Source organism: Dasypus novemcinctus, chromosome 11, assembly GCF_030445035.2.
Source record: "Dasypus novemcinctus isolate mDasNov1 chromosome 11, mDasNov1.1.hap2, whole genome shotgun sequence".
Lineage (NCBI taxonomy): Eukaryota > Metazoa > Chordata > Mammalia > Cingulata > Dasypodidae > Dasypus > Dasypus novemcinctus.
In genome coordinates, this window is record NC_080683.1 from 113,716,620 (window position 1) to 113,728,798 (window position 12,179).

Here is a 12,179-nt window from a genome sequence, read left to right on the forward strand (position 1 = left end):
TGACGGAGTGACCGGCCACCGTCGTGCTCGGCCCGGGGCTCTTGGCACCCGCCCCGCAATCGCGGTGACTTTGAGAGAGTCCCCTTCCCGGCTCGAAGCCCCCTTCAAGATGCCCCCCTCCCCCCCGGGCAACTCCTCCCCAGCTCCCCCTCCCACAGATTTGCATCCCGGCAGGTGCATTTCCGCGCTCTGACCGCGGCTCCCAGAAGCACCGGGTTGACCGCGGGTTCGGCAGCCCGACCCCAGGCCTGACCTCTGGCCAGCGCGAGGCGAGCAGAACACAAAAGAAACAGAACCAAACCTGGCCTTACCCGCTTCTTAAAAAATTGGAAGGCCGAGCATTTCTTGACTGGGAATCCATTCATGTCTTTGTTGACCATTTTCCACAGTGGGGAGTTCACGGGTGCGGCTCCAGGGTGGCGCCCGCGGGGGTGGGTGCTCGGTGGCCCCGGGTGCCCTCGCGGAGCGGGTCGAGGGCGCGGGAGCGGGCTGGAGGGGCCGGCGGCGCCCCGCCGGGCACTCCCCTGCCGCAGCCGCGGCTACCGCAGCCGCCCCGCCCGGCTCTCAGCGGCCTCCGGCGGCGGCTGTCCTCTCCGCATCGCGCCTGGGAGAGCGAGGCATCCCGGCTGCAGGACCCCGGGCCGGCCGGCCGGATGCAGCCCGTCTCCGGGGAGACGCTCGAGCGGCTCCCGGGAGGGAGAAAGGCGCCTCCCCGGCCCCCGGCTACCTGGCCGCGCGGCGCGGAGCCGCGCGCTCCGCTCCAGGTGAGGCGCCCCTGGAGGCTGCGGCTCGCGAGCCGAGCTGTTTTTGATGGTGCGGGTTCCAGTGGGAGCTGTAGTTAGGCAGCAGCGAGAAGGAGTGAGAAGGAGCAGAAGCCAGGGGGAGGGAGAGCGAGCCGCGCCGGAGAGCCAGAGGCAGAGGATGCGGGGCTGGCAGAAGGCGCCGCGCACGGCTCCCGCAGCCCGAGCTGGAGGGAAGGCGGCCGAGCCCCCGCGGGAGGGTGGCTTTCATAGACGCTGCTGGTCTTTTTGGCTGTCAGCACCGTTCACATCCGCGTTCCCTAGAAAACGCAGGCAATTTTTAGCTCGTGCTCCTTGACGGTCCTTTGCCGCGTCTTCGGGAATGAAAGCCCCGCCACCGAGCTCGATCTCGTTGGTTCCCGACCTGTCCAAGCGCACGCAGAGAGAAATGAAATAAAGTGCAACGGTAGGGCAAGAATGAGGATCTCTCGCTCTCCACGAGGATCTCTTCTAGCCGCCTCTCCCTTGTCTTGACAAATCAATGGGCAATAGAGAAGGTAATTATCTTTTTCCAAGACACAAAGAGCTTTACCAACAAGTCGCACTGAAGCCATCTGACGGAGGCGCCCAACCAGCAGGTGAATAAAGGCGGTAAGGCGTTCTCCCTATACAGCGCAAATTCACCCACAGAGAGCCTTCTTCATGTCTTCATGTTATTCTTCGCACATTAAGTTACTGATTGTGATTTTTCCATTTTTACTATTTGGTTTCTATATTTTATGGTGTTTTTTTTTTAATTGAAGGAGAGTTTATAGCTAAATGGAAAGAACAGAGAAAATGTAGTTGGTGTCAGGTGGGGCCCTGCCCCATCATTGTGTGGCCTTCTGCCAGTCACCTGATTCATCTGATACTGCCTCTTGGGTACAGTGGTGGTGGCCATTCATTCATTTATGTAGTCATTCACTGGTTTGCTGTATCAACCCATTAGTTCATCAAATCAATCCTAAAGAAGTGTCCCGAGATGCGGAGCCTTTTCACCATCCAGAGACCTTATAAGGACACATAAGGGGAAGGTACCAGTACCATGCATCCTTGATGAAGCCTGAACTCTTAACAGTGGCACATCTAGTACGGGCAAAACATTTACGTGGCAGGTGCTGGTAAGGAGAGAAAGGCACAAGTTAATCAGGAAAGAGATGCAGTGGTTTCACTGATTTGGGGTATAAATCTCCATTGTGGGGCCAGCTTTGGGGGAATAACAACCAAATCATGCTTGCTAAGAGCTTTGAGGTTTTGAAAAGAAAAACACCATACAACCAAATGATGACCTGATAACAGGGAAAAGGAACTGTTCATTTTGGAGAGACGCAGGAAGAAGTTGTACAAGATGCAAGACTACATCATTTCACCTATGACATTGTTTCTGTTACCTAGGCTAGTCAAGTAAATGCCATGAAATGGGTTGGGTTTTTAAAAAATGGGAATTTATTTGCTCACAGTTTTGAAGCTAAAAGAAAGCCCACATCAAATCAAGGCATCATCACAGCAATGCTTTCTCCCTGAAGACTGGCGTTCTGGGGCTGGCTCCTGGCGATTCTCGGTCCTCACCTGGTCACATGGCAAGGCACATGGTGGCTCTTCCGGACCTCTCTGTTCACTTCCAAGTGTCATTGATTTCAGCTTCTTGCTTCCTGTAGATTTCTCTCTCACTGTCTGATTTTCACTCTGCTTATAAAAGACTCCAAGAAATAGGATGAGGACCCATCCTGATTGAGGTGGGCCACATCTTAACAGAAGTAACCCCATCCAAAGGTCCTACTTATAATTGGTACCCACCCACTGGAATGGATTAGATGTAAAAACTGTTTTTTCTGGAGTGCATACAGCTTCAAATCACCACAGACATTGATCGGTATCCTGGTTCTTCTATAGAGTTGGTTTAAAATGATGGTAGCTCAAAGGGATATGAGGGGACTTCTTTGGGGTCATAGAAATGTTCTCTCTCGTTGTGGTGGCACACTTAACTAGGCATTTGTCAAAACTCATCAAACTTTATACATGAAAAGGGCAAAATTTACTGCATATAAACTTTATCCCAATGGAACTGATTTAAGAAAAATGATGTCTGATCAAGTTTTCTTGCCCCTCCCCCAGTCCCTCCCTAGAAAAGATTTTAATGGGTATATATTGCATTTGAGTCATACATAGGAGGGACTATCTAAGCTATGTGGTTAGAAGGGGGTGCTGGGACTTTTCCTTGAAGCCATGTTGGTTTAGCGAGTACACTGGTTTTAAGTAGGCTGTGTATTTATTTGAGGTGAAGGGTTGTGGCTCATAGGAGCTATGGGTAGGACATAAATGTCCATAGTTTCTGGCACTAAGGAACTCACAGCCTAGTGGAGAAACATAGCATGTGGTAAGAATTATGCGTAAAAGCATTAAACTAGTCTTGGCTGGGGAGAGGAGGAGGATAAGTGGGATAGAGTAGGGGGAGGCCCGGAAAGTCTTCCTCAGGGATAATGTTAGAGTAGACCCTTGAAGAATGAATAAGAGGACAACTAGGTGAGGGGAGAGAAGCATAGGGCAGGGATTCTGACTGAGGGTAGCCAGTTATTTGGGGTTATGTTTTGGTCAATGCAATAATAGCAAATGTGTTGACCGCATTGTGTTGACTATTCAGTGGAGAGAAGGCAGGTCTCATCTCATTTTCTCTCTATTTTCATAAGTAAAGCTGCCTACAGATGGGCCCAGAGAGACCACTGTTTACAAAGCCTCCTTTGGCAGATCTGTTGTTCGGAATACAAAGGAGCATAGACTACTACTGCTTGTGATGAAAGGAAAATAACCCCTGGGTTCTTATAACATCCTCTTTATAGGTTCAACTTGTTTTAATTTAATTAATGTATTTACTTACCTCTTTTTCTCATTAAAGATGTTTAATCATTTCTGTAGCCTCAACACATAGTGTGGTACCTGGGCGACACTAAGCACTTAACGAATGGTTTTCAAATGAATCAAATAAAAGACCAAGAAGAGTATATCAGTGACCTTGCCATCACTGACCGTTTTCAGGAATTGTTACGTACCTCTGAGATTCTTAAACCATTAAGGTAATACCTGTGTTACTGCTGTGCCAAGCCCTATTCGCCATTTCTTCCTTAAGCTTCAAAGATTTTGTCACCCTGGAGTGTCATTTATTTTTTATGGAAAATCCTAACATGAAAAACAATCTCTTGAACCTCTGTTTGCTTTTTCCCCCCAATAGTATATTCACTTTACTTCCCCCCTCTGCAACAATACTGTTTAAAAAATAATGATCAGAGTAAAATAAAGTTGCTATTATGTATGTGGAGTGGAGAGAATGTTGTGTAAAGGTCTGGGAGACCTGGCTTCCAACATCCCCTCCCCAGTGGTATGGCCTTGAACAAGTCTCCTCAACTCAGAGCCCCAGTTTCCTCATCTGTAAAATAATAGTAAAATGCCCCTCCAATTACCTCGTAAAGAAACTATCAGGAGCAAATTAGGTGTGACAGGGCTTAGCAAGATCATAAATAATTCACATTTTTGCTTTCACTAAAGCAGGAGATATATATGAATACATATATGTGCGCTCCTTTTTAGAAAGTCTATCTCTACAATAGGCTAAGGTGTTTTTGTGTGATTACACTAATTGTTGAATGGAATGTGAATCTTTTTCTATGGCAACCTGGAAAGCACAAAAAATAATAAACAATAAAGTATCTATCTAGTAACAACTGTCCCCAAGGAGAAAGGGCCTCAAGCAGCTCAAGTCCTGGGAAATGTTTTGCCTTCCTCTTTGGCCTTCATGACCTGACCACATGAGCAGGGCAGATGAATGTAATTAAGTATTAGGAAATCCCACAGGGGATTATAGGTTTGTTTTTGTACATGCAAAAATCCACATTAGGAAAAAAAAAAAAGAATTTAGAACTCTTTAATTTTTACCAAATTAGATTTCTTTTCATTTAATGCATGGATATATCAAAAGAAAAGTTAGAAAAGGAAAACCAAATCAAAAATATCAGTTCATTTTAGGTTTTCTTTGACTGAAAGAATTATGAAAAAAAAAAGTATAGAAGAATAGTAGAATGGGTTCATGGAATTTTGCAGGAAAAATACAGGTATCCATGGATTGTGTCTCCTATCGTAGAAAAGAAGCTAAGTAAGGATTAAAATGCTCTGTACTTGTAGCTTGTTTCTTGTCTCACTATGTTAAAAGCAAAGCAAAACATTCAATGTATAGATATACAGCATCCTTCCAGAAGCAGTATCTACCAAATATCTTTTTATTCGAACTGGCAAAAAGGTGAGGAAATATTTCCATTGCTAATTGATTTGGCTATTTATTTAATGCGAAGCATGGGATAGTTTGTGGTTATAAGGAAGGGAACAAACCAATGAAAAGACTTGTATTTGTCTTGGCAAGTCCCATCTAGCAAGAGCATTTAACCTAGATTTAAGGCATTCAATTTTCCCTCACCCAGGGATCTGGTTTTAGCCAGATCATGAAATAAACAAGAGCTGATATTTATCTCTATTACCTGAAAGCATTTTTAGATGGAACTACAAAATTCAGTTCCTCAGTACAAGAGAAATGGTAGAGTTGATTAGAAATGCACGCCACCTCCCAATATCTCTGTTAACAGCTTTTACCTGAGCCTGCTCGCCCACGCAGGCACCCACACACCTTTCCCTCTGTTATTTCTCTCGATGGTTCCATGTAATAAAATGTTTCAAGCATGTTTATAACACAGCCTCTTCTTACACAAAGCCATAAATATCCTCTTTTTCTTGTGACAACACGTAGGCCAACGGTGCAAATCAATTTGTTAGTAATTGCTCATTTGAATATCAGTGATAACTCATTCAATTATTTTGAATTTTGCACATGTCACAGACTTCAATCATGCAATGGACTTAGAATTTGCAATTGTTATTCATTTTAAAGAAAATGTATTCTTTTGGACTCCCTATTGACCTCCTCGGTCAAGGTGTTTTCAGTGTTCTGTTAAGACTGTGTCATTGCATAAATCTCATTGATGGAGCCCTGGAAAAACATGTGGTCACATATACTCTCATGCAGAAATACACACACACCTCAAGCAGAATGAACAGAGCAGGTCATTAGAACATTCTGCAAAGGTCAGTACTTTCTGGAAGTACTTCTGAATTGGAATAGCTTTATGTATAACTTTGGAAAGTACAAACTCTAGAAGGTAATGGGTTTTATGGCATGTGATTTTTTGGGTGTGGTATTATTAGTGATTCCCCTTTCTTTTCCACAGGAACCTTTGAAATGAGGTTCAATATAATTTCCTAACTGACAGATGAGAAGGTCATATTTTCAACTCGACTTGTCCAAAAGATGCTCATTAGTTGCCTCTCTATGTACAGCGCAAATGAACCATGCGTGGGAGGTTTGCTTCTGTCAACCGTCTCCCCAGGCTCTGCACATGATGAAATAGACTATTGATTAGTATTGATTGAGACCTTAGAGGGGAATAAAAAGTACCAAGTCCTGTTTTCTCCACGCTATTGGCATAGTCTTAGCCTATTACTCTATGTACACCATGAAATGGAGGGCTGACCCAATTCATCAGCTACTTCACTTCAGCTTACGAAGAAGGGAGCATGTAGAGAGGCTGGAGCAATCCGTGCCAAGGGACAAAGAACCACCCAGGAGCCTCACATCTTTTAATTCCAGAACATGCCGTGCTTCAGGATGAGTTTGTTCTCAACATGATTGGCTTCAATTTGAAACTCTCGTGAAGTTTATCTGAGGTGTATCTGTTTTGTCAATAATGCTTATTTAAATTGAACACAATTCCATCTCGTTTGGCTTATTTTGTTTTCAAAGGAAATCCACCACCACAAATAGTGTGAACTCAAAATTATTGGAGTGGCAAGAATGAGCTTTGAAATGTCAATGGTTTAGTAGAATTAGCCTGTGTTTTGCTATAGATGGAGATTTGACTCGTGCCTCTGCTAGTTAAGTGACCCTGGCTGAGCTAAAGTAGACATAGCACTACATACCCCATTGGTTAAAAGGTTTTTAATACACACAGGCATATATGCATACACCTACTTATATGTCTGTGGTAGCTTTAAAGGATAGTTGCAAATTCTTTACTTCTGCTTCCATTGACAGGTATGGTTCATGTTCCCTCCCTTTGACTCAGGGCAGGTTTGTGATTGCTTCAACCAAACCCGTGCATGTCTAAGGCAAAGCTGTAAAAACCCATGCTGCTTCTGCCTGGTTCACTGGAACATTGTGCCTTGGAGCCCTGAGCCTCCAGGTAAGACGTTTGAATACCCTGAGACTGCTGTCAGGGTAAGAGAACACGAGTAGGTCCCCCGATGGCCAGTCTCAGCTGAGCCCAGCTGCCATCACAGCCCAGGTGCCAGACATGTGAATACCAAAGCTTCCAGATGATTCTGGGGTCTTTTCAACCCAAATCCCAGACTTTGCTGAGCAGAGAAAGGATCTATGAGCAAAGGAAATAGTGTTGCTTTTGTGACCAAGTTTGTGGTAGTTTGTTTTGTAGAAATAGATACATCTTCCCTGCTCTCCTGCCCACATCTCTGGGAACAAGGGTCTTGTTCACTAAATAAGTGCATCAAGGTACTTTAATGCCAAATGAAAATTTTCAATCTGTGATTGTTAACAATCTGGATGGGAAGTGTTCAAACTGGACATCAGCAATTGGTGAAGAAGCTCTCTTTTGTGAAATAAGATCTTTGAGTTTCGTGTACTGTTTTTTTGTCCTGTGAAGCTATTTCTGGTGTGGCTGCATTCTCAATTTCCTTATCAATTCTTTCAGAAATGAATATTATTATATTACTCGGTAGTAGGTGGAAAACGTTTTCAAAATTCATATCAACCCATGTGACAAAGGATTGACACAAGTTATCTACAAAGAGCTCCTGCAAATTAATAAGAAAAAGGCAAAGAGCCTAACAGAAAAGAAACCTAGACTACAAAGAGCATAAAGACATCATGCAAAAGGACACAAACATATATGAATAAACATATGAAAAACACAATTTAAGATGACAAGGTACCATTTTTTCATCTAGACTGAAAAATAAGAAAAAAATTTGATGCAGTCTAAGCAGGCAAGACACTGGAGAAACAGGCACTTTTTTTTTTTATTGGTGGAGTGTGAATATTTTTGAAAAGCGTTGAGAAACATTTATACAACATTTTTATTTTTTAGAATAAATTCTTTGAAAATATAAACACCTGCATACAAGACTATATGTATAGGGATTTTATTATAGGACTGGTTGTAACAGCATGAATTTATAGAATAGCCTGGCAGTCCATCATTAGGGATGTGATTAAATACATTGTACCACCATATGAAAGAATACTATACAGCTATTAAAAAGTATTAATTAAAAAAATTACATAATATAGGGTCAAGTTAAAAAAATGTATAATCCTAAAGAAATCTTACTTATTTTTGAGCACTGTATTAGTTTCTGTAATAAAGTACCCTACACTAGATGACTTAAAAGAACAAAAATTTATTCTCTCATAGTTCTAAAGAATAGAATCAAGAAGTTCTCAAGTCCATGTTCCCTTGGAAGCCTCTAGGAGAGGATCCTTTCTTGCTTCTTCCAGCTTCTGGTGACCCCAGGACTTTCTAGAAGTCCCAGGCATTCCTTGGCTCATGGCAACATACCCTTAATCCCTGCTTCTGTCTTCACAGGGCCATCTTCCATCTGTGCCAAATCTCCTTTTCTTATAGGAACGCTGGTCATGCTGGATCTAGGCCCACCCTACTCCTGTAGGACCTCATCTTAACTTGATTCCATCTGCAATGACCTTATTTCCAAAGAAGGTCACAGTCACTGGTTCCAGGGGTTAGGACTTGAACATATCTTTTGGGGGAACACAATTCAACCCACAACAAGCATAGTAAAAAGAATAGAAGTTTAGATACCAAAAAAGGGGGGAAATTGGTTCATTTAGGAGATGGATGGGTGAGACCATTATTATTGTTTTTTCTCTGTAGGTTTCCACAGAGTTGTACTCATCACAACGTGAATGCATTACAATAAAGTTGAAGAGCTTTTAAAATCCTACAGCTTAGGGCAGTGGATGTGGCTCAAGTGATAGAGCTGCTGCCTACCATTTGGGAGGACCTGGGTTTGATCCCTGGGTCCTCCTAGTGAAAAAGAAGAAAAGAAAGCATGCCCATGTGATGAGCCAGTGCCTGCATGAGTACCGGTATGAGTACCCATGTGGTGAGCCGGTTCCCACTCAAGTGAGTCACGCAGCAAGATGATGACACAACAAAAGAGAGACAAGGGGAGAGTCAAGATGAAGCACAGCAGAAACCAGGAACTGAGGTGGTGCAATTGACAGGGAGCCTCTCTCCACATCAGGAGTCTCCAGGATTGAATTATGATGGATTCTAAAAGAGAGAAAATGAGAAGAGAAGACAACACAGCTAGCAAAAATGGAAGGGGGAGAATAAATAAATAAATAAACCTTAAAAAAAAATCCTATGGCTTACCAAATACATCCTGTCCATCTCATTCTGATGAGCTACTTTACTTTTTCCTTTGAAAGCTTCCATCCATTCACCCTAGACTCTCTATTTCATAGATTTCAGGCACTGTGCTTGTTGCTAGGGCATTTTACAAAGAACAATGTTTGGCCACAGCCAGTACCTACAATTGTTGAATGTAATGTACAGCTGGGAGGGAACTTAGAGATCTCATCCAAAACCTTCATATTTGAGTCCAAAAGAGAGACTATGACTTGCCCAAGTTTGCCTCATAGTTAATGGCATTACCATTCTGAATTTAATCAATCACAGGTGTATATGAAGTCTACAGAAAATAGAATAAAAATGCAAGTAAAATATATTCATCAATCAATAGGGCAACAAGTGTTTGCTGACCTTGACTTACTCCTTAGGCAATGAGTGCAGGATGAAGTTTCCATCACATTTCTGTAGACTCTGACTCACTGTCTTTAGACTCAGCCCTTGGTTACCAATGCTTATTTCTATAGTGGCCTAAGTAAAGAAAAAATTGCTTACAAAGTTGAGGCTAACCTTTTGATGACTATTCTTTTTCTTTTTTCCCATAGTTGATTACAAAAATCAGCCTCCTCCTATAAGCAACCTTCTTAAACAAAAGAGAGAAACTCATCCAAAGGGGACTCTGAACTATGATCAAGAATTTCATTGGCTATGCATCACAGGTTTTCCTGGAACTTCCCACCAGCTTCTAAAAAGATCTGTAAGGAGTGGGACAAAAATTTTAAGCTCTTCCAAAGGGAGTAGGAGAAATAACTTTTAGTTAAAAATGTAATTCAATATTCTGAAGAGAAGCTGGTTATTTTGGAAGGTTATGTACAACCAGAAATCATTAGAATTGTGAAAGGTCAGATGTTATAAATGGTTAAACACACTTTAGTGACTTTTCTCATTTGATGTGGCATTTCCCCTCGCACTGTCTTGTCACTGAAGTACAGTTTGACATTTGGACAGAAGCTGTTGGACTGGAGGCTGGGGAGATCAATATGCCCTTTCACTTCTCCTATTTATTTAATTATATTTTAAAAATACTGCATATCTAGCCTATCACATTATATTTCTATTTTTAAATTTTAATAAAGGGTTTTACTAGAGAGTTCTGTTTAGCATTCTTTTTCTACTTTGGCTGATGAAAATATCAGTAATTTAGCCTTTCTGGAAGGATTTAAAGTGTAGTTAGGATGAACACTCTTATTTTTATCTAGGGTATGCTATTTTTATAATGAAATAGACCATTGAAAGGCTTTAAAATGTAATACAGATTTATGTGCTCTTGCAAGACACTCTAAGTAGTGGACAAACATGAAGTCTGATGGAAAAAGAAACCATCTAAAAGACAGCTTCCCTCAATTTTTCGGGGTCTACTTGCTGGCAGTGCTTGTTTAGGTCACTATGGGGCTCTCACCTCTGTGATGGTGAGGAAGACGACGCAGCCGCCTACAGGGTCTACGTTTCACCTCTACACAGGGCTCCAGTGTGCACAGTCGAATCACCATGAAAGTAATCAGGCACCGTCGCTACTCTTGGGCCTGGAGGTGGCGTGGAGTCATGGCGAAGAGTGCCGAGGCGTGGGTTTCAATCCTGTCTTCCTCATCTCCCAGCTGTGAGGCTTTGGACATGCTTTTCAGACGTCTAAGCCTGTTACCCCATCTTTAAAGAGGAGATGACGGCTGTTCCTCGGTCTCTGAGTTCTTAGACTAATGAGCAGATCCAGCGTCTGTAAGTTGCTTAGCAGGGTGTGGCGCGCTAAGCCAGCCATCAGGCAAGTTGGGCGACGTTATCAGCGTGACTATGGTAACCTGACGTGGCGCTGAATCAGGTACCCCAATCTTAATCTTAACTCACGTTCCCGCAGCTGTGAACCCGCTGAAAATAGGACCTCTGGGAAGATGTTATTTTAGGTAAGGCATGGCCAACTGAACCAGGCTGGACCGTAATGTGAAGAACTAGAGACCTTACGAAAAGAAGCTGGAACTCAGGGGAACCGGAAGAGCAGGGCGCGCGCACTGAAAGACGGCATCACCGCGTGACAGGAAGCGGAAGCGCAAGCTGAGGCGCCCACACAGGGTGGGCACCCACCGGAACGCCCCAGGCTTCGGGGAGAAAACCAGGCTGCCCAGTATCCTGAGGTTGGACTTATTGTGGCCTCACCACCATGCGCCAATACATTCCTGTTACTTAGGCGGAAAGCAGTTTGTGGTATTTGTGCTAGTCGGATCAGGCAAACTAAGACATCCCAAAATACTCACAGAGGAAGGTCTCATTGAAATGGAATAGCTACAAATGAGACTGCAGAGTATGGAAGGCAGGAAGGGTTTTGAGAGCCCTGAAGGTACTTCCACAAGACATCACGCCTGCTGCCAGAGGGTCTGAGACTATTATGTCGGCCCCAAGCCGATGCCACAACCAAACGTTTTCTTTAAGTCTTATCTTGGATCTTTTCAAATATTCATGCAGATATGGTTGCAGGCTCCCTAACATATGCTTGTAGCTGCTGATAGAAGGATAATGTTGCCTCTTTTGCCTTGCATTCCAAATCAAGTGCATTTTCTGTTCCTGGGGATGGAGTCTTATTTGTTCTGTGGCTACTCTTACTCTGTCCTCTACACCAGAGGGAGAAGCACAGATTGAAGATGAGAAAGCACGCAGCTCTCTAAGGTTTGAGTCAGGAGCTTCCTGGGGGTGACTTTATAAAAATGATACTGAATGAAATATTCTAGTAGCATCTCCAAGAGCAGGCATCACATCATGAGTACTTATTAAGTGCCCCACACTGGGTTAGACGCTCTCTCAACCTATCATATTCAGCCCTCCCCGCATCTCAGAATAAAGCTGTTCTCACGGGCATTTGCAGGGCAAGACA

At 43.4% G+C, this 12,179-nt stretch overlaps 1 long non-coding RNA gene across 1 annotated transcript in view; it reads left to right on the plus strand.

The window, feature by feature from the left end:
- The first annotated feature begins 486 nt into the window (after positions 1-486).
- LOC131280463 (uncharacterized) overlaps positions 487-12,179 on the plus strand; it is a 69,948-nt gene continuing 58,255 nt past the window's right edge. Inside the window, exon 1 of the long non-coding RNA XR_009188068.1 lies at positions 487-764. This is a non-coding gene — a long non-coding RNA (uncharacterized lncRNA). The remainder of the gene's footprint in view (positions 765-12,179) is intronic.